Source organism: Oryx dammah, unplaced genomic scaffold (genome assembly GCF_014754425.2).
Source record: "Oryx dammah isolate SB20612 unplaced genomic scaffold, SCBI_Odam_1.1 HiC_scaffold_10, whole genome shotgun sequence".
Lineage (NCBI taxonomy): Eukaryota > Metazoa > Chordata > Mammalia > Artiodactyla > Bovidae > Oryx > Oryx dammah.
In genome coordinates, this window is record NW_024070194.1 from 21,584,527 (window position 1) to 21,608,225 (window position 23,699).

Sequence of the window (23,699 nt, forward strand, 5' to 3'; positions counted from 1 at the left end):
AAACAAGATTATTCATCTCCAATTGAAAAAATAACATCCCTGCCTGGAGAACTTTTAAAAGGACATGGAATCTGTTTTGAGAGAATAGTTCTATACCTGCTTCTATGTACATAAAATATATCTGGAGGAATACGCAAAAGCCAGATAACAACACTGGTTGCCTGTAGGGAAAAGAGCTGGGTAGCTAAAAGCCAAGAGCCGAAGGGAGGCTTTACAGTGTATATCCTTTTAGAGAATGGAACAAATGTTTAAGATTTCTGAAAAAAAAAAAAAAAAACTAAAACAAACAAAAAACCAATAGCAATTTCACATTAAAATAGACAGGATTTCTGCTTCTCTGGAAGAATGGGAATATCCTGATGGCCCCTGGCCCAGGCCCCAAGTGCCAGCAATGGGAGCTGAATGACAGCTCAGCTACCCAGTGATGGGCCCAGCCACCCAATCCTCCCCAACCCACACTTCCTACTGTCTCACACCCAGCATGCTTTGCTCATTTACACTTCCTGCCTGGCTCCTGTAGGCATCTCCATCTATGACCAAATTTATGTATGCACGTTCAGTCGTGTCCGACTCTTTGTGACCCGGTGGACTGTAGCCCACCAGGCTCCTCTGTCCACGGAATTTTCCTGGCAAGAATACTTGAGCAGGTTGCCATTTCCTCTTGAATCATGTAAATATATTACCCAGTCTTAAAATCAAATTAGGGGAGGAAAAAAGATGAAAATTTTTGTGAAATTTACTAAACTATATCCAGATGTTAAAACTCATTTTGCTTTCATCATTCCACTTCCACTGACCACCCCGAGTATAACGTAATAGAATGTTTTAAGTCATGAACAAGGGCCCTAGGAGTGAAGCTACTTGTTCCCACTTCATGGGGAAGTGTCATAAAAGAGCTTCTAGGAGGTCTACAGACATGGAGTCTTTAACGTTCTAATGTCAATGTTACGTGCCGTGTAGCCTCAGTCATAAAAGGCATTCAGAACAAAGACATCAAAGTAACAGACTAATAATATATATTCTGTTATTACGGGCACTGTTTATAAACATAAGGGAATCTTTTTTTGTAAGCCAAACAGTTGAGTGCTCTGTCTAAACACTTTCAAACTATCTCTTATAGTAATATAAGAGGCACAGCATTTCAAACCGGCACAAATTATTTAAGGGCATTTGAGCAATCAATATCAAAAAACTGAAGGGATTTCCGTGACAGTCCAATGGTTAAGATCCCACACATCCACTGCAGGGGGCATGGATTCAAACCCTGGTTGGGGAACTAAGATCCTGCATGTCATACATGCTAAAAAAAAAAAAAATATATATATATATACACACACACACATATAAAAACATTGAAATGCAATACTTGTAATACTCCCTTGAAACAGCAACTCCATTTCTTGCTACTATTTTAAGGCCATCAGTGAATAACTGAATACATGTGCAAGATGTACATACACCTTTATGTTTATCTCAACTGTATCTCTGACCACTTAAACACTCATTGATAAGGAACTGGTTAGATTATGACATATCTCTACAATGGGAAATTATGCAATCATTAAGAATGGTAATAAACCTCTAGCTACTTACACAAGGGAAGATGTTCATAACATCTTGTTGGGAGGGAAAAAGCAGGCTACACAACAGGACAGTTACTATGTTGCAATTTATGTCTACATGTGCCCGCACAAGTGCAGAGACAGATGTGAAGGAAACTGCAAAGACAAGACACACCATTCAAGCATAAACTTGAACTTTCAGCAGGTCAGGATTTGAAATTCTGCTCTGCCACTCAGCTATAACATCTAGAGAAAGTTACACTGTCATAGTTTCTTCTATAAAATGGAATTAAGTAACAACACCTACCATAAAGAACTGTTATAAGGACTAAGTAAGCTAATAAATGTTAAATGCTCAGTCTAGTTCAAGATGCATAATAAACCCTCAAGAAAGGCAAATAATATTGATCTCTGGGAGTGAGCTTGCAAATTACTGTTTTTGCTTTCTTTGGCTTTTGTGATAACTGTATTTGGTTTCTTACAATCATGCAGGGAGATGGCAATAAAAATATTTTTTCTTTGGGGGAAAAAGGTCTAGTACCTTGGTTTCAGCTTACGTGTCTTAAGATGACAGACTACTTATCTGGAAAGGTCACAGACAAGAAATATGATTACATAAATGCCTGCCCCGAATTCAAACTGCCGCCATGAGCTCCATCATTTGATGACCCCAACAGGCAAACAAAGAAAGCACTTATCTAGCGGGGAAAAGAGGCAAAGAAACCGAAACATTCATAAAAAATATATTCAAGTCTAGGGGACACTAATTCAGAATCAGTGTGGGTCTGGGGCTTCCTTGTATTCAATAGTCACAACTCATTAAGCACTTACTGTATATACCTCTTCTAATCCTCAAAATCACCTTTTGAGGAATAGGTATTAACCTTATTTTAAAAACAAGGATGGGAGGCTCAGAGAAATTTATTGGCTCAAGGTCACAGCAGTTAAATGGTACAGTCAGGATTTAAAACCAGGTTTGTCTTACTGAAAAACTTTAAACTTACTAAACATATACACATACATATACATGTTTATCAATATATGCAGAGATTACAACAATTCAAGTTGTATATACAGTGAACAAATGAATCTTCCTTCTACACTTGGGGAGATACTTGAAGCGCATGCAAACATTAATATATGATATATTCATGCTTAATATATCTTAACTAATATAAACACTGCTTCCCCACTTTTAAAATTGAGGTGTTAGTAAGTATGTATCATCATTCTTTATCTTACTTTATAGATCTCGGAGAAACCTCCCATTCCTCCAACCCTCACCCCTGTCCCTACCTTTTAAGTAGCTGCTTAGATACCACAGTACAGTTGCCTGATACTGTATTTGATCAGTTCCGCACTGAGGGAAACTCCAACAGTTTTTGGTCTTTGCAGAAGTTTTTGGTTAGTGCAAACAATGCTGCAGTGAATGTCCTGAACACTGGGCTTCCCAGGTGGCTCAATGGTAAAGAATCTGCCTGCCAATGAAGGAGATGCAGGAGATGAGGGTTTGATCCCTGGGTCTAGAAGATCCCCTGAAGGAGGAAAAGAATACTCCAGTATTCTTGCCTGGAAAATTCCATGGACAGAGGAGCCTGGTGGGCTACATTCCATAGCCTTGCAGAGTCAGACATGACTGAGCATACAACGTGAATGAATATACCTTTAACTATATGTGGGGGTTCTTAGTAGAAGTTACTGCTAGAGGTTTAAAGGCTATGCATGTCCTTTTGACAGAGGGCACACTCTTACCCACTCTCCTGGCTATACCATTTATCTTCTCACCCACAGGGCACCCACCATCCACACGACCCTGACATTGAGGGCTAATGCTCTGAACTACCACTAAGCTATGAAGCTGGAAGAGCCTGCCTGCCAGGAACTTCTTGTTCCATGTACTGATCCAGCAAAGAAATGAAACAGTCTCTTTGCTTAAAATTTATACTGTGATGTCAGAAACTTAATCAACCAAATACAACATTTGGTCCTTGAGTAGGACCCTTTTCTGGATCTTGATTTGAACAAGCTGATTATCAAAAATATATGAGACCATCAAGAAACTTCGAACCCTGATGTTAAGGAACTATCATTACTTTTTAGGTGTAAAAACGGTATTTTTTAAAGAAGGTTCTTACTCTTAAGAGATACACACAAAAGCATTTTCAGATAAAAGTGACATACTATCTGGAACCAAAATAATCAGGGGTGAGGTCAGTGGGGTAGATAAAAGGTCACAGGTGAACCAGAACTGCCATGTGCTGATAACTGCTGGAGCTGGGTAACGGGTTCATGGTTCATTCCACTATTCGATTTTTATGTATGCTTGAGAGTTTCCAAAATGGAAGAAAAACAGATTGCCTTCTGACCAATGGCACTTTTTTTTTAACTTTTAAGAAAATTTTAACTGTGGTTAAAAAAAAAAAAAAAAAACCACATTATTATAAAATGTACCCTCTCAACCAGTCTTAAGTGTACAGTTCAGTAATGATATTCACAGTGTTATGCAACAGATCTCTAGAACTTTTTCATCTTGCCAAACTGAAACTCTATACCTATCAAATAGCAACTCCCCACCTCCGTCTCCCCAGCCCCTGGAAACCACCATTCAGCCTCATGGCTCATCCGTATTGTAGCATGTGACAAGATCTCTGTTTTTATAAGGCTAAATACATCCCATTGTAGCATATACCATATTTTCTTTATCCATTGATATGGCCATGGACATGCGGGCTACTTGCACCTCTTGGCTATTGTCAATAATGTAGTGATGATGAGTGTACACAATGACTTGGCCTTTTAATCAGACAGCCAGGCAGCTGGGCAGACAGCCACAACAAATCCTGTATTTGAAGGAGGGAGGTGGCCTGGAATAACAAAAAAGAGGTTCAGACATACCAGGGATTGAAACCCAGTCCAACCATTCCCAGCTCTGGGACTCCATGCAAGTTCCCTCACCCCTCTGAGCCTATTTCCTCCTCTGCAAAATGGGACTATCATGAATGCCCGGCTACTTGGGGTTGTGTGAGGATCAGAGAAGGACAAGCATGACGATGCCTGGCCTATAGGAGGTGCCTCTGCCCTGACCCAATTTACAGGAGTGAAAAACCTTGGAGACTAGAGAGAGAAGCAACATGGCAGACTGAGATAATCAGCAGCAAAGTAAGCAGAAATCAGGGCAACCTGGCTCCAAAGTTCACGGCCTTTTTTTCCACACCAGCAGGTCCTAAATGTCAGTCATCTGACTTCACAGTTTTTGCCATATCCATACACTACCTGTACTATTATTGAGTTAAGGTTTTGCATTAAACCTACTTTTAACACACATTTCTTTTTATAAGAAACTTTCTATCACTACCATAAATGGAAAACCAGTATCACTTGCAAATGGAAGGTAACTGAAAATAAATATAAGGACACACAACAGTGTTACTAAATTCAAACTAAATAACTATAGCTTATCTAAGGCCTCAGAACTGATCTCCCTTGGTTAGAAAGGGAACTCAGCACATGTTAAGAAAGACTGGAACCAAACACTCTTCTTGACATAGTCAGAAGAGCCAAAAGAGTTTCAGAAGGAATAACTCTCACAGTGTCAACTCAACAGAATTTAGGATGTTGTATCGGAGTGTCACCTAAAATCCTCCCCCGTCCCACCTCATTTAACCACTAGAATCTAATCTCATCTAAATCCTCAAAATCAGAGTCCCATTATCAACATCTCTAGTGATTCTGGTGTGTACATTCATGTTAGAGAAGCTGCCTACACATGCTACCTTCATAGTAAACAGTTTCCAAAGTTGATCAAACAGAATATCCCATAAATCACAGGGTGTTTCAGTAATATAATGAATTGGCTACATTTTAAAAATTCCTCTCTGCAAGTCCATCAAAAATATCATGGTTCACTGCCTGATTCCATAAAGACATGCTTGCTCTCACAGCTCATCCACTGCACAAAACTGGTAACGTACATACAGTATTTCTGGTTAATGTCACCAGCCAATAGTCTATTCAGAGAGTGAAGGGTTTAAATGTTAAAGTCTCATGTTCTGAGTCCTACTCACAAGGAATTCTGTATCGAAAAGAAAAACAGGGACTTCACTATAGTCCAGTGGCTAAGACTCCATGCTCTCAATGCAGGGGGCCCAGGTTCAATCTCTGGTCAGGAAACTAGATCCCACATGCCACAACTAAGAATTCCGCATCCTACAACGAAGATCAGAGATCCTGTGAACTGCAACTAAGACCTGGTACAGTCAAATAATTAAATAAAAGAACAAAGAAAAACAGATTAAGGAGACAGCAAAGAAGGCTGACAAAAGTTATTAAAAGATACCTTATGGTATGTGAATTATATCTCATGAAGCTTTTTTTTTTTAAGATATTTTTAGAGGGTCCTAATCAAATTTTAAGAAGGAAAAGGTACAATTTTCCTTTTGAACTTCATGAAGTTCTAACTTTCCCTAAACTAATTTATTTAGAATTGTTCTCTTATGAGGCTGGCAGAGAAGCAAAGATGCTCACCACAGCACTATATGTGATTATTAAAAGCCAGAAACATCATCAGTGCCCGCTGCTAGGGAAAGTTTATAGTTCATAATTACTAAACATGAAAATATGGAAAAATGGTTATGAAATGTTAAATGAACATCTCCAAATGCAAAACTGGAAATACACTTTGAGAGCAACTATCTGAAAAGACATCTGCAAGTGGACCAGTGAGCTGAAACTGAATCAGAATACCTTTTCTAAAGGTAATCCCTCCCCACTAAACTATTAATGGCTGCCTTTTCAATTTTGTTTAGACACTATCTTGTTAAAAACATTATTTAGGAGGCTGCCTTTACAATTACATTTTTTTTTTTTTTAACAAGGAAAGGATTCAGTTTAAAGAAATCACGAGGGGACTTCCCTGGGGGTCCAGTGGTTAATTAAGACTTTGCCTTCCACTGCAGGGGGTACGGGTTCAATCCCTGGTCCAGGAAATAAGTTCCCACATACCTCCAGGTCAAAGAACCAAAACATAAAATTCAGAAACAATACTGTAACAAGTTCAATAAAAACTTAAAAAAATGATCCTTGTTAAAAAAAAAAAAAACTTGGACTTCCCTGGTGGTACAGTGGATGAGAATTCGCCTGCCAATGCAGAGGACATGGGTTCGATCCCTGGTCCAGGAAGATTCCACGTGACATAGAGCAACTATGAAAGCCCGCTGCCTAGAGCCTGTGCTCTGCAACAAGAGACGCCACCACCATGAGAAGCCTGAGCACTGCAACTAGAGAGGAGCCTCCACTCTCAGCAACTAGAGAAAGCTTGTGAGCAGCACAGAAAACCCATCACAACCAAAATATTGTTTTAATTTTAAAAACATCATCAGAAACATAAATACAAGTTTATGCAAAGGTAATCTTTAAGATGTCCACTGTAGCATTACTCATAGAATTAAGTATTGAAACCAGCCTAAATGACAATGATTAGAGAAATAGGTAAGAACTGCATATCCATGAGATAAAACACATTTAGGAATGCATTTTCCTTTGGACAGTAAGATGATTTAACTAGTTATTTCTAGGTGAATCTTAGTTAACCTTTTTAGGATTTTCCTCATTTTTCCTCAGTGGAAATTATTTTTATAGTCGGGGGGAAAATATTTTTTTAAAATGCTGACAAAACTGAAGAAATAAGGAGGGAAAAGCACCATGTATTTCTTGGGCTAGAATCTGTCCTGCTATTGCAGACCTTGCAAAACCAGTAACTATTTCCACCAAGAACTATCTTCTTGCGGTTATCTTAAGTAACTCAAGCTGACGTTTTATCTTATCTGCATGGAATCTTTTATGATTTACTAGCTAGACTTTTTTGCTTAGGTTATTGAAATGTGTTATAAAGTAATGCTTACTACAGTCCCCTATGCTGCTGGAGACAGTACTATGAGATTTAGCCTCTGTTTAATTTATATCACACATGAAAGCCTCAAAGCAAGTCCTTCCAGAAACCAGTGCTGAAGGGGATGTTAAGGACCCCACGGTGGGTAACAGCATGTCCAGTCTCAGCTCCGAAGAATCTATTACAATTTCTATTTCACTTGGACCCACTTCCATTTATACACTATGTTCAAATATGACAAAACGCAACTGCTGCAAATATCTTGCCAAAAATTATAAAAATAAAACCACACCCACCACAATTATCACTGATGCTCTCTAATGCAAACTATGATTTAAATAAACCAGCATGCTAAAGATAGATGTGCCTGTGTGTGAAGAGCTCTCCATCTGCTATCAGTGTGACAAAGTGAGGAGACACAGTGTGTCACCAAGATTAACTGAGCCTTAAACAAGAACATCCCAAGCAGCAATGCAGATGTCTGTGCTGATAAGATGAGCTGATGGTAAGGATCTCTGACTGCCAAGACAGAGCTCTCAAAGCCCCACCCTGGAAGGCCTGGGAGAAAGCACTGTATTAAGCCACCAAGGAAAAGGAAAAGATTACCCAACTCAAAGCTGTCTTTCAGGCAGCGCTGGAAGAGCCTTAGAAGATGATCCCATGTCCATTTTGACTATACAGATCCTGAGGGCCAGAGACGCTAAGTTACTTGCCTTGGGTAACACAGCAAATGGCAGAATTGTGCTGATAATTTGTCTCCACCCAGATCCCACTGCCTTTTCACACCAGAATTTCCTGTGATGGTACAGGCTTTGATCAAGAACTCTTTCTAAGATTGTGGAGATAAGGGGATATTGAAAGGAAAATCCCACCCAGCAGACAGGGAGAGCTGAGGCTCAACAAAGGGAATCTTCTGCAATTAGTCCACTGGTGGCATAGGACTTTAGCCAGCTTCTCCTCATTGATACTGATGTTATCACCAGAATCAAGAAGCAGTTCAGGCCTGAATGACTCAGAATACAAGCTCACAGTGCCAACCTGCTTCATGTTTCAGCCCTGAGTTAGAGCTAAGAAGAGGGAGAGGTAGCCTATCTCACTAATCAGATTATCTGTCTGATGCCTGTCAGTCAAGTAATTGACATCCAGAATTATATTCAAACACCAAGGGTTTTTCCCCTGATTTCTTCAGTCATTCTATGAAGTCACTTTTCCTTCATCAGCACTTGAAGTTAGTCACCCGGATACAAAAGGGAAAGAAAGGCCTTTGACAAGACATCAGGGAGGTGCTGCCCATCTGAAAAAGAGATGAACAAGGAGGGGCTGGAAGGGCAGTGGACCTGGAGTCAGCAGGCCTGAGTAAGTTATCTGACTTTCTGTGCCTCTACTTTCCTCTTCTGGAAAATGGGATTCATCACAGTACTCAGTTACCAGGCTGCTGTGAGGACTAAACGAGACAAGGCGTGTAAAGAAAGGACAGCATTTGGATCAATAAATGTGAGCTATTCCTGTTACAGGCATACCTTGGAGATACTGCAGATTCAGCTCTGGACAACTATAATAAAGCAAATCTTGGAATAAAGCAGGTCACACAAATTTTTTGGTACCCCAGAGCATATAAAAGTTATGTTTACACTATACTGTTGTCTATTAAGTGTGCAAGAGTATTATGTCTAACAAAACAATGTAATTGTTTAATTAAAATGCAATTGTTAATTTAAAAATACTTTATTGCCCAAAAAAACGTTAACCATCACCTGACAATGCAGGGTTGCCACAAACCTTCAAATTGTAAAAAATGCAGTATCTGTGAAGCACAAAAAAACAAGGGAAGCCTGTACTGTTATTACCATTATGTTTGGTTAAGTCCTAGTTTTGTGACTTATTACTGAAGAGGTGCATCACCAGCTTTAATGTACCCAGAAAACACCCTGAGGGCACGTCTTGGTAAAATGCAGACTGGTTGACTATATCTAGACATAAATTCTACATTTCTAATAAGCTCTCAGGGCACACGGGTGCCTTGATCATACAGAACATCCTTGGACCAACAAGGATCTACCTAGCCCTGCACCTACCAAGTATCTAATATTACTGACCAAAATGAATGCCCTCTCAATGCTTCATCTGTAAACTAGGTAAAATACATGTGCCACATGATCTCAACGAACTAAACATCAGTACACAAGAATGTGGAGGAAAGAGCATTCTAAACTGAAAACAAAGCTAGACAAGTGGAGGTGGTAAATTATTAGTCTCACTATTCACAGTGCTGAATCTACAACATTGTGAAGTCTAAATTTACCGAGGCAGTTATTAGCATAAATGAAAAGAAAGCTCAAATTCCCTTGCTCAGAACAGATACACCATTCAAGGATGCTCTAGGAATTTTAGCAGAACACAACAGCTTCTCAAGGGATTCCCAAATCAAAAGCTCTGAAACTTTAGAAATGTCATTCGATGGCCAAGAAAGAACCACTTTGGCAGGCAGACTGTGGCCATTTGAGGCACTGAACTTCACAAGTGATTCCATTCTGTCTCCCAGAGTTGGCCAGCCTTCCCCCAGGAACCTTCATCAGCAAAGATCTTGAGTTAGGACAGCAACGCCAACAGCAATGAAACAGATGGGCACTGCCCTGGCATAGCCCACACCTGCCACTCCACAAGCTGGCAAAGAGCCAGACTTCAAGAAAAGTAGGGCTTCTGATGTCCTGGGGGAGGCTTCAAACAGACACACCTGGCTGTCTATCCTGTCGGATCTCCTCCCCAGAGGCTCTAAGTGGGATGTTTATACCTTGTGCCTCTCCTCCAAGGGTTCACAGGAACCAGAGCTAATTCTTCCACACAGGGCACCTTACCAAAAAGCTGTCTTATCATTTCCAAGGCAGATGGCACCACCAACATCTACCTAATTGCTCAGGCCAAAAACCCAGGAATCATCTATGATTCCTTGCCCTCAACCACCATCCCGCTGGTTTCACCTCCACGACACATCCCCAATCCATCCTCTTATACCATCTCTACTGCCAACACCCTAGAAAGCCACCATCACCTCTCACTTGGCCTCTGAACAACTGTCCAGGCTGCCATTCTTATACCTCTTAAAATTCACTGGCCACAGAGGCCAAAGTGAGTTCTAAAAAACACAAAACAGATCATATCACTTCCCTCTTTAAGCCTTCAATGCTTTCCCATTGCTTCTGGAATAAAAGCCTACCTCCGGGCTCTGGGCTACAGGCCCTGCACGACCTGAAGCCTCACCCCCACCCATCCCCCACAAGCCCACTTGCTCCGGCCACTCTGAGTCTTCTTTTGGTTCCCAGAATTTACCAACCTTATTCCCACCTCAGAGGCTTTACCCCTGCTCTTCTGCCATTTTCAAATGGCTGGCCACAAATCTCAGCAAAAATGTCATCATCTTAGAGTAACCTTCTTGGACCACCCAGCTTAAGCGGCAGCACCCCCATGGAGAAGTTACTCTCTATGACACACTGTTTTACTGTTTTCAGAGTACTTATTTCCATTCATTTACCAGTTTCTTCTGCTGCTGCTGCCATCAGAATAGAAGCTGCATGAGAGCAAGGACCTCACCTAACTCTCTACCATCACAGCTCCAGGCTAGAACTGCACCGGACACACACCATGTGTTCAGCAAGTGAATGAAACTGAGCCAGTAGGGCAAGAGCACTGAACTTGGAGTCAGAAGGCCTGGAGATCAACGTGAAATGGGCCACCTACCAGCAGCCTGGCTTCTTACCTCAAGTCCCTCGCCTGTAAAATGGGAATCTCAATCTGCACCCTCCTGTCCTCACAGGGTTACTGAAAGACCAAATGAGTGAAGACACGTTTAAGCATTCTTGTAAACCATTAGGCACCATAAAGAGGGCACTGTATTATTAACCAGCACAACAGAAGGTTCTTTCTCAGAGACCCATAAATCAGTGGATAAAGGGCTTAGCAAGCCAAGACTTCTAGCCCAGGCACCCAACAGAAACCTAAGGACACAAGAGATGTGAATTCACACCTTTACACCAAGGAGGGGAAGACACAAGGCACAACTCACTTAAAGTCATCAAATTCAATTCAAATGCTAGCGATATGCAAATTAAGCCCCGAGGTCCTTGAAGAATGTGGAGTTGGGGCTGATCTCCACATGCCCCACATGCTTGGCAAATAGGGATTTGGTAAACATTTACTGAACTGGGAGTTGGACAACCAGACCTGGCATCCGACCATCAGCTTTCGTTTTTCTTTGCAATCCATTCTGACATGGGATTACAGGTTCCTGGGGTAACCCTGTAACAGTGACATTTATACCATACTATGACAGCTACTGTTTCATGAATTCAGTGACCCTGTGAAGTTGACAAGACCTAGTATCATCAGCATATGCTTTATTCATTCACTAACCATCATTAGAATATAAAGCATAATTCAGGTTATTTAGGCTGCTGCTGCTGCTGCTGCTAAGTCACTTCAGTCATGTCCGACTCTGTGCGACCCCATAGACGGCAGCCCACCAGGCTCCCCCGTCCCTGGGATTCTCCGGGCAAGAACACTGGAGTGGGCTGCCATTTCCTTCTCCAATGCATGAAAGTGAAAAGTGAAAGTGAAGTCACTCATTATGTCTGACTCTTAGTGACCCCATGGACTGCAGCCTACCAGGCTCCTCCATCCATGGGATTCTCCAGGCAAGAGTACTGGAGTGGGGTGCCACTGCCTTCTCCTTCAGTCCTTAACAAAGCCTAAATAACGATAGCTAATGTTTACCAAAACTGCCAGGCACTTCACATATATTAGGCATAATAAATCCTCACAACAGCCATGGGTGGTAGATACTATTATTACCCTACTTTTCCAGATGCTGAAACTGTAGCACAAAGAAGTAAAGCAAATTACTCAGTGGCACATAACTTAGAAGCAGCAGAGCCAAGATTTGAAGCCAGGCATCTTCATTCCATGCTTTTAAACCACTAGCATGCCATCAGAATTGCACAATAGCACTAAAAGGACCCATTAGCTTACTCCTCTCATTTTAAAGAGGAGGGGTCAGGAGGACAGAGAAACCCCTTTAAACATTGCAACTCTGTTCTGAAGTCCACACTTTGGATACTATCTATTTAACTGAAGCTTTATGTAAGACCTTGTTTCCTTGTCAGTGGAAGAAAAGCCTCTAGCCACAGCAGTCAGAAGGAACAAAAGAACCGCTGAAATATCAGAGATATCAGGGTACGGAGAAGAAAATACAGAATTTACCTGGAAGTGTGTCCAGCTCCATCACTTAATAGGTATAAAATTCTTAGGCAAGTCATTCACTTTTCTTAGCCTCAGTTTCCTCATCTTCGAAACGGAGATGACATCACCACCTACCTGGCAAAGTCTATGTGAAGATTAAATGAGATAATATACCTGAAAAGTGCTTCTTAATCATATACAGCTGACCCTCAGTATTTGCGGGAAACTGGTTGCAGGGAACTGGTTGCAGGATTGTGGAAACCAAAATCCATGGATGCTCAAGTTCTTTATACATAAAGGTGAAGTACATAACTTTGTTTAAAAAAAATCGCATCCACACAGTTCAAATCTGTGTTGTTTAAGGGCCAGTCACACTTGGAAATAGCTGTTACTGTTTCAAGAACTTCTCAAAAGACAGAAACATAACTCTGTCTTCTGGAAGAGTCAACAAGACCTAAGTAAAAAAATAAAACCATAACCTCAACTATCAACAAGGACTTGACCCTAGGGTTTCCCCCACCAGGACTATTTTGCAGAAATCCACACCACCTCCCTTGCTCTTAGCAGAATGAAGAAGTAAAACTGAGGGGGAATGTCAACAAGGGAGAAACATCACTGGTGCACTACACACCTAAACCCTACCTGTCTCAAAGTCAGCCCCTCCAGGAAGCCTTAGCCAAACCACCCCACATGCCTCCTAACAGCTTATTGAACACTTACTATGTGCCAAGCTACTTGACATACCCATCTTACTGGATTCTCACTGCAGTTCATTAATGCATTTTACAGATAAGAAAAGAAGGCTCAGAGATTAATTTGTCCAAACCAACACTATTACTAAGTGGAGATGCAGAGTCTCAAATCCAGACACTCGGACTTCAAGTTGGACTCTTGGCCCTTCTCCTCCCCACTGAGGGAACTTCCAGCATACACGGCTCAATATCTTAAACACTCCGAGCAGCAAGTGTTAGGACCCCACTGGGCAAACAGGTCAACTGAGGCCAAGAGGGAAAGGGACTTGCCCAAGGTCACACAGTGAGCCAGGGGCAGCGCCAAGGTTTGGACCCCAAGCTTTCGCTTCCCCACCTCCCTTACCGCTTCCCCTCTCCCTCCCGCTTCTCCCCAGAGCTCCTTCTCTGACTTCCACCCCCGCGGCCGGGTCTGGGGTCGGGCCGCACTCCCGCTTGGGGGAGAAGGGGACGAGGCCGTCCGGACTGCCTGAAGATGCCCAGGAGGCAGGGCAGAAGATGCTCCCGCTGCCGGAGCTGCAAAGCCTGTCGGTGGTGCCGCCGCGGGCCTCCAGGGGAAGATACCATGCGGCGGAAAGATCGGCCCTGCCCAGCGGCCCTGCGGCTCCACCCCGACTCACCTGCAGCCCGAGCTGAAAGCGGGCGGCTGCGGGGGCGGCGGCGAGCCGTGGGCTGAGCCGTTGGCTCAGCCGTTCCCCGCTGCCCCGGATGGGGAGAGAACGAGGCCGCTCACTTCCTTAGCAACCGGCTCGGCGACCTACTTCCTTAGCAACCAGTGTCAATTTCAATAACTTTATTGAGACACGAATGACGGTCATTGACAGTCTGTCAGGCACGGCAGGGAGGGGCCGGGCCCGGCCAGGTACTGACCCTTAGTAGGTACCCAAGACCCTTCGGTCCTTTCACCCATCTAAGGGGGTGTGAGACGAGCGATACACGGTCTGACTCCGCCTGCTAGTATCTCGTGCCTCAGTTTCTCCAACTGTAAAATGTAACGCACTGGCTTTGTTGTGTCCTTTGGCCTTTTCTCAAGTGCCTTCATGTCTCAAACTCCCATTTAGAGTCCAACAGACCACTCAACCGAAAATTTAGCAATCATTCCTGTCCCTTCTTTCTCCTTCACACGCCCCTCCCACCCCATTAAGTCAGTCACCATGTCTCTTATTTAGAGTGTGTATGTGCATGCGTTAGGCGCTCAGTCGTGTCCGACTCTGCGACCCCGTGGACTGTAGCCAGCCAGGCTCCTCTGTCCGTGGAATTCTCCAGGCAGTTCTCCAGGCAAACTCTGGACTGGGGTTGCCATTCCCTTCTCCAGGGGATCTTCCTGACCCAGGAATCGAATATGGGTCTCCTGCATTGCATGCAGATTCTTTATCGTCTGAACCAGTACCTCTCAAATATTTCTCCTATCCACCTTTCTCTATCCCCAGTGCCATCACATCAGGCCAGGTGTTGCCCTCATCTCTAGCCTGCCTGACATAGTTAAGCTCTACTTCTAACTCCTGTGTCCAGCTCTGACCTCCCAATCTATTTTCCACAAGGTGGCCAAAGTGATCATTTTAAAACATAAAGCAGATTGGGTCACATTATGTTCCATACCATTTAATGGACTTCCATTTCTTTCAAAATAAAGTCCAAAGCCCTTACTACTTTCTACAGAATCAGTAAAACTCCGTTCTAGCCACATTCACCTCCAAGGCCAGGTTCCATACTCCCTCCCCCAGGAACTCGACCTGCTGTTACCCACTGCCACATGCTGTTATATCTGCCATGCTTAGTCCATAGTAGGTGCTTGACAAATATGTGAGGTCCATACATGCTTAGTCATGTCCAACTCTTTGCCACCCCATGGACTGTGGTCTTCCAGGCTCCTCTGCTCATAGAATTTTCCAGACAAGAATATTGGAGAAGGTTGCCATTTCCTACTCCAGGGTATCTTTCCTGACCCAGGGATCAAACCCTTGTCTCAAATGTCTCCTGCATTGGCAAACGGATTCTTTATCACTAGTGCCACTGGGAAGCTCTGAATACCTGGGATGTTCTTCCCCACCCTACAGCCTACCTTTGTCTAATATGGCAAATATTGCTACTTGCTCCCCTCACATTGTTTTCTGGCTCCTAAACACAGAATTAGACAACATTTCCCAGCCTTCCCTGTGGTTCAGACCAAGTTCTGGCCAAATGAATATGATGTGTGCCATTCTCAGGCCTAACCCATAAAAACCTCTCATATAATTGTTCATACTTCCTCAGCTTTAAGGTGAAGGGCTTTAAAGGACTTGAAAGTGAAGGACTTCAAGGCTCTAGGAGATGGCTGAGTTGCAGAATAGGAGGAATCTGGATCAATGAGACACTTCTTAGTAGAGAGCTGTCCAAACTAGACAAAAAAATAAACTTTTACTGGATTCTGCTACTGAGGCAAGGAGAATTTTTGTTACAGCAGTTAGCTGGCCCCAACTAAGATACCTGACTCTGAATCATCCTTTGGGTCCTTACTTACTTCCCTTCACATGTTAACCTACTCTACATGCCTACCCAGGATTATTCAATATAGTTAAGTCCATGAATCATGTTTACCCTATAATAACTACAAACACTGTTTCTATTGAACCCAATAATGTGGGTTTATGTTTTATTTCTTCCACACTTTTTCATTTGTTTCCTTTGCAGCTATTGCTATTTTTTCTATATGTCTTAAACTTCTTTAGAAATTGTGTCTTGACCTTCTATTAGAAATTGTGTTTAATGGACTAAGCTAATTTTCTCATTGTTTTTCTCTTTCATCCCTCTTTTTGGCTTTTTTTGTTCTACTCTCTGGGAGATTTCCTCAACTTTAGCATCCATTTCTTCTAAGAAAGGATTCTGGACTCACCTTTCAGTTATCAATATTCCTCTCTGCAGACGTTAGATCATAACTTCCTCCTCCTGTTAAAGTCAGTACTTCTCCTCTGTCTCTGTCTGCCGTCTAAGTCTGCCAAAATTTCTGGACCACTGATGTCTGCCTCCTCTTCTATTCACATTGTGGGCTGATACATTTTTTATTTCTTACTGTCATATAAGCAGGAGTCAAGGAGAAAAAAAATCAATCAATACTAGATGTCTATATTTATAATTTAAAAAAAAAAACAGGTACATAAGGAGTATAAATAGCTAGTTCAGAGAAAGGGTATAGAAAACATGGCTTTCAAACCTAAAAAGATGCTCTGCTCACTCATATTAAAGGAAATGAAAATTGAAATAACATTGAGATTTTTTTTCACTTATCAGAAAGAAAAAAAACTTTGATAAGGGCCTGTTGATGACAGCCTGATCTTGCTTCTGTCCTTAGCAAACTATATAAAACTGTGTAGAAAAACAGGATTAATAATAACAGTACTAAAGTGTAGGGTGATCATCTCATCCTTGTTTACACAGAACTTTTCCTGTTTGCTATCAGTCAAAAGTCCCATCTCCCAGGGAATTCCCTGGCAGTCCAATGGTTAGGCTTCTGAGCTTTCACTGCCAAGGACGTTGGTTCAATCCCTGGTCAGTGAACTTAGATCCCATAAACCACACAGCATGGGGGAAAAAGTCCCATCTCCCAGGAAAGCTCTCAGCTGGGCAAACCAGGGTGGTTATTCACCCTAGTATGGTGGGGTACTATTTTGATATATTACTTAGTATGTTTCCATTTGCTTTCACACTGTGACCCCTTTTCCACCCAACTTAGACTTTGAGACAATTATTGCTCAAAAAAGAGTTGCTTCAGGAGAAAAATAGGGAAAGGATGTTCTGAACTGTTAAGCCCTGGAGAGAGGACTCACGGCATGGAAGAAAGTCAGAGCAGGGCTCCCAAGCTCCCAGTTCTGGAGACTTGCTAAGTTTGAGGAAGAAGAAAGAGGGTGATAATGCAACAGCAAGGAAAGAGGCCAGTGGGGCTGGGATGAGTGGGTCCTGATATGGAGATATCATGTGGACCAAAGCAGAGACCCCTCCGCTCCAGCTCCCCTGCAGAGCAAACTCCAGCCTAGAAACGATCTGGTCTATTTCCAGTGAACGCCACTGTGTCAGTTCATTTTAAGCAATAGTAATCAACTCTGGCTGATGATAAGCAGAAACACAATTCATTAAATAAGAAGTTCAAGGACTTCCCTCATAGTCCAGTAGCCAGCACCCTGCACTCCCCAAGCAGGGGGCACAGGTTCAATCCCTGGTCAGGAAACTAGATCCCACATGCCACAGCTATGAGTTCACATGTCACAACTAAAACCCAGAAGAAACAAATAAATAAAAATAATTTAAAAAAAAAAAGAGAGAAGTTCAAAACTCATCAGGAAACTTCTAGAAGTGAACAAGAATGACAAGACCAGGTCATGTGACACCTTATACTATGGAGTCGTCTGGTGAGGACATTGGGTACCAACTTTTGCTACAGATATCTGGCCATGGACACTATCTCAGCATCATTCTCACCTACCCTCCACATGAGGTTTGCTGGCAGTCTCAGCTTCCTTGTAACCCAAGCTCTGATCGGTTGAGTCTGACTCAAATGCCCATCTCATACTTGCAGTGGAAACTATAAAGGCAAATACCTGGCTTTTGGCTTCTATGGTGGGAGAAAACTGCCTTCATTTACAAAATGAGAATTCCTTGACTATAAGAAAGGGATTCTGTTGTTGTTCAGTTTCTCAGTTGTGTCTGACTCTTTGCAACCCTGTGGACTGCCGCACACCAGGCTTCCCTGTCCTTCACCATCTCCCAGAGTTTGCTCAAACTCATGTCCATTGAGTCAGTGATGCCATCCAACCATCTCATCCTCTGTTGCCCCCTTCTCCTTCCGTTCTTAAGCAAGAAAAAATCCAATTATAATCAGACATCTCTTTACCAAAGATCTCCATCAGTCCTCCTCCTCACTGTCACTCAGTGAAGACACCTCTCCCCAGCAGCCTCCATGCACCCAGTAGCCACCTAGCTGGAATGAAGCTCAGTGTGTCGTGAAACTGCTCAGTCCCCATCTGACTTGTCTTGTGAAGACATCTCATTTTAATGGCCAGGAGCATCATGAATCCCCTGTGCCAGAGGAGGGCACTGGGTAGCTAGGGGTTGGGGGCAGAAGGGATATGAAGACACAGATCCATGGGCACCTGTCCAGGATGGAAATGAGTGTAGTCAGCTTGCAGTCTCCTCCCAAACCAGAAGAAAGACAAAACACAGCCCAGAAACCCATGGATAATTTTATTTTGCTCTCACCCAGGGAAGATAACTTGATAGACTCCATACAGGGTTGACAAATGGCAGATGGCTGGCTCCCCTTGCAAGAGTAAAAATCACCAAAGTTCCTTTCTTTTCTTGACATTCTACAGCAGTGCTATCCAACAGATCTTTCCACAGTGGTGGAAAAATTCTATATTTGATGGTGTCCAATACAGGCACCAGCCATGTATGGCTATTGAGAGAGACGTGGCCGGTACTACTGAGGAATTGAATTTTATTTATTCAACTTGAATTAAATTAAGTTTATATGGCCAGGAGTGGGTAGTGGCTACCGTATTGGATAGCACAACTCTGGGATATGAAAAATGACAAGCATGACTGTGGGGTCCAAATGGCCTTCGGTTTGAATCCCAGTTCTACCTCCACCAGATAGCCGAGTGTCCCAGTATGTCACATTATCTCTCTGGCACTCAGTTTCCTCATCTGAAAAGTGGGGCTATTAATGCCAGTGCTCAGGTTTATTGTGAGGATAATGGACATACAGAACGGAACAGTGCTTGACACTTGGTAGGTGCTCCAAAAAATGGTGACTCTCTTTCCCTCCTTTATTGAGTGAGGGTCATGGCTTCCTCCAGGCAAACAATAGTTGCAGTGTAAGGAGTCCTACCATTTACAGAATTTAGTCTTCTTGGAAATTTCATACCAACTGGGGAAGAGGGTTGGAAAGGGATTGTGTAAAAAGAAGGAGAAGGTAAACGAAATAAGTCAGGCAGAAAAAGATAAATACCATATAACCTTACTTCTGTGTGGATTCTACAACAAATAAGCAACAAAACAAAAACCAAGCTCATCGATATAGAAAACAGATTGGTGGTTGCCTGAGGCAGGGGGTGAGGGTTGGTGAAGTAGGGGAAGGGGGTTAAAAGGTCCAAATTTCCAATTATAAAATGAATGCAATGGTGATGTATAGCACGGTGACTAGAGTTAGTAATGCTGTATTGCACATTTGAAAGAAGCTAGGAGCCTGGATCGGAGAAGGCAATGGCAGCCCACTCCAGTACTCTTGCCTGGAAAATCCCATGGACGGAGGAGCCTGGTGGGCTGCAGTCCATGGGGTCGCTAAGAGTCAGACACGACTGAGCGCCTTCACTTTCACTTTTCACTTTCATGCATTGGAGAAGGAAATGGCAACCCACTCCAGTGTTCTTGCCTGGAGAATCCCAGGGACGAGGGAGCCTGGTGGGCTGCCGTCTATGGGGTCGCACAGAGTCGGACACGACTGAAGTGACTTAGCAGTGTCAGTAGCAGGAGACTGGATCTGGAAATTTCTCATCACAAGAAAAAAATTGTTGTGACTGTGGGTGGTGACAGATGTTAACTGGGCTTACAGTGGTGATCATTTTGCAATACATATATACAAATATGGAATCGTCACACTGCACACCTGAAATTAACATAATGTTATGTCAATGGGAAAAAAAAGAGTGCAAAGGGAATGGTCTATGAGAATGAGAAGAGATGGCATCCCAGCGCCTCTTTCAGGAAGAAACAAGATGCTGGGTTTGGACGGAGGCCAAGCGCCTGAGACATACTTGATGGTCCTCGCTTGGCTGAGCGCCCAGGCTCAGTATGGATGAGATGCTGGGATCTGAAAGAGGCTCTAAGGGCTGGGAATCAAGCTAATGTCTTCTAAATTCACATCTTGATGTTTTCTGAAGAAAGCCAGACAGAAGTTTGCCGGTAATGCTTCCTCCTCAGGCACTTAACTGGCTGTACGACCTTGGGCAAGTTTGTTCACCTTCTGGACCTTCTTTCTCTACACGCCTCCTGCAAGGTTGCTGTGAGAATTCACCCAAAGAATAGGAGGGAAACTGCTTTTCCAACTATCAGTCACCATAAACGGCAGAAGATGAAGAAAAACCGATGATGTTTAAAATCTCAGAGCCAGAAGGTCGTTGTGGAAGCCTGATGACAGAATCAGAACTAGAATCAATGTCCCAGGACAAGGTCTTGTCTTGTTTCTCATCCTCTGGCACAACACAGGTATTTAAAAGCAAATATTATCACCATTCACCTTTAAATTAGCAGATTTTAACGCATAATACTTGGCCTTGGGAGGAATGGAGAGAAGAGAACTTTCACCCCACTGCAGATGGGATGAAATTGGCACAAATTGTAAGGAAAATTAACAAGATGACTAAGAACCATTTGAGTCAGCCCATACCACTTCTAGGAATCAATTACAAGAAAATAATGAAAGATGCTCCTAAAGATTTAGACACAAGCATGTTAATCCCAGCTTCATTTACACTTATTATGTCCAATATTCACTTCACTTCACTCACTTATTATGCCAACATTAGGGGAATGGATAGATAAACTAAGTTACTGATATGTCAGTAACAGGGAATGTAAAGTTGCCATTGAAAATATTTTTTGAAGAGCATCAAATGATACGTAGGAATGCTCCAGAAAATATAATGAGGGGGAGAGTAGGATATGTATATCCATCAGGAAAACTTTTAATGTCCCATGGTGGTCATCAAGAAACAGTCTCTTAGGCAATCAACAGAATGAAAAAGAAAACCTACAGAAAATAGTTGCAAGTCATATAACTGATAAGGGGTTAATGTTCAGAACATGTAAAGAATCCCTACAACTCGACAATAAAAAACAAATGAGTCAATTAAAAACTAGGCAAAGGCTTGACATTTCCTCAAAAAAAGTATACAAATGACCACCAGACACGTGAAAAGATGCTCAAAAGACGCTCAAAATCAATCATCCAGTTCAGTTCAGTTCAGTCGCTCAGTCGTGTCCGACTCTTTGCAACCCCATGAATCGCAGCACGCCAGGCCTCCCTGTTCATCACCAACTCCTGGAGTTCACTCAGACTCACGTCCATCGAGTCAGTGATGCCATCCAGCCATCTCATCCTCTGTCATTCCCTTCTCCTCCTGCCCCCAATCCCTCCCAGCATCAGGGTCTTTTCCAATGAGTCAACTCTTCACATGAGGTGGCCAAAGTATTGGAGTTTCAGCTTCAACATCAGTCCTTCCAATGAACACCCAGCACTGATCTCCTTTAGGATGCACTGGTTGGATCTCCTTGCAGTCCAAGGGACTCTCAAGAGTCTTCTCCAACACCACAGTTCAAAAGCATCAATTCTTCGATGCTCAGCCTTCTTCACAGTCCAACTTTCACATCCATACATGACCACAGGAAAAACCATAGCCTTGACTAGACGGACCTTAGTTGGCAAAGTAATGTCTCTGCTTTTGAATATGCTATCTAGGTTGGTCATAACCTCCCTTCCAAGGAGTAAGCGTCTTTAATTTCATGGCTGCAATCACCATCTGCAGTAATTTTGGAGCCCAAAAAAATAAAGTCTGACACTGTTTCCACTCTTTCCCCATCTATTTCCCATGAAGTGATGGGACAAGATGCCATGATCTTCGTTTTCTGAATGTTGAGCTTTAAGCTAACTTTTTCACTCTCCTCTTTCACTTTCATCAAGAGGCTTTTTAGTTCCTCTTCACTTTCTGCCATAAGGGTGGTGTCATCTGCATATCTGAGGTTATTGATATTTCTCCCAGCAATCTTTATTCCAGCTTGTGCTTCTTCTAGTGAAATACAAATCAAACCATAAATTAAAAGCTATAACAAGTGTTGGAGAAGACGTAGAGAAATTGGATCCTTATGCTCTGTTGGTGGAAATGTAAAATGGTGCAGCTGCTGTGGAACTCAGCATTGATTTCCTCAAAAAACTAAAAATAGAATTAACATACACTCCAGCAATTTCACTTCTAGATATTCACCCAAAAGAACTGAAAGCAGGATCCCAAAGAAGTATTTGTACACTCCATGTTCTTGGCAGCATTGCTCATGATAGTTAAAAGGTAGAAGCAACCCAGGTGTCTATGGATGGATGAATGGATAAATAAAATGGAGTATAAACATACAATGGAATACTATTTAAAATTTAGGAAGAATTTAGGAAGGAAATTCTGATACGTGCTATAACATGGATGAAGCTTGAGGACATTATGCTAAGCGAAGTAAGTCAGTCACAAAAAGATAAGTACTATATGATTTCACTTACATGAGGTACATGCTGCTGCTGCTGCTGCTGCTAAGTCGCTTCAGTCGCGTCCGACTCTGTGGGACCCCATAGACAGCAGCCCACCAGGCTCCTCTCTCCCTGGGATTCTCCAGGCAAGAATACCGGAATGGGTTGCCATTTCGTTCTCCAATGCATGCACACATGCTAAGTCACTTCAGTCGTGTCCAACTCTGTGCAACCCTATGGACAGCAGCCCACCAGGATCCTCTGTCCATGGAATTCTCCAGGCAAGAATACTGGAGTGGGCTGCCATTTCCTTCTCCCACATGAGGTACATAAAGTAGTCTAAAACCATAGAATCGTGGTTGTCAGGGGCTGGTGGGGGGATGGGGGGGTTGTTGTTTAATGGGCACAGAGCTTCATTTTCCAAAGATGAAGCATCCTAGAGACTGGCTGCACAGTGACCAGAATGTACTTAACACTACTGAACTGGATACTTAAAATGGTTAAGACAGTACGTGTGTGTGTTAGTCGCTCAATCGTGTCGGACTTTGCGACCCGATGAACTGTAGCTTGCCAGGCTTCTCCATCCATAGAATTCTCCAGGCAAGAGTACTGGAATGGATTGCCATTTCCTTCTCCAGGGGATCTTCCCAACCCAGGGATCGAACCCAGGTCTTCCACACTGCAGGCAGATTCTTTACTGTGTGAGCTAGCAGGAAATAATAATAAGAGGTTAAATATTATGTATATTTAAACCACAAGTTTTTTTAAAAAAGAAAAGTGGCTTTTAGCTCTTTTCATTCTATTCTACCTCCATACCACACAGGTTGTTTTCTTGTCCTTGAACTTGTCACTTTATTGCAAGGTGGCAGCTCCAGGCATCAGATGCTCACAGCGGCATCTTAGGTGGGAAGACGCAGGGACAGAGGCTTCATCCCAATGATGCTGTCTTTCCATCCAGGCAAAGTGAGGCAGCAAACTCACCACTCACGTTTCCTGGCCAGAAGTGG

At 42.8% G+C, this 23,699-nt stretch overlaps 1 protein-coding gene across 2 annotated transcripts in view; it reads right to left on the reverse strand.

The window, feature by feature from the left end:
• The window catches only part of KIF3B (kinesin family member 3B), a 38,935-nt gene extending 24,786 nt beyond the window's left edge, over positions 1 to 14,149 (reverse strand). Inside the window, exons 1-2 of one of the 2 annotated variants that reach the window (XM_040247567.1) lie at positions 14,051 to 14,149; positions 12,703 to 12,826 (exon numbers count right to left, since the gene is read on the reverse strand). The gene's annotated coding sequence lies outside the window, so the exon portion shown is untranslated. The remainder of the gene's footprint in view (positions 1 to 12,702; positions 12,827 to 14,050) is intronic. The other variant, XM_040247568.1, reaches the window with a different exon arrangement.
• Positions 14,150 to 23,699: the final 9,550 nt, after the last annotated feature.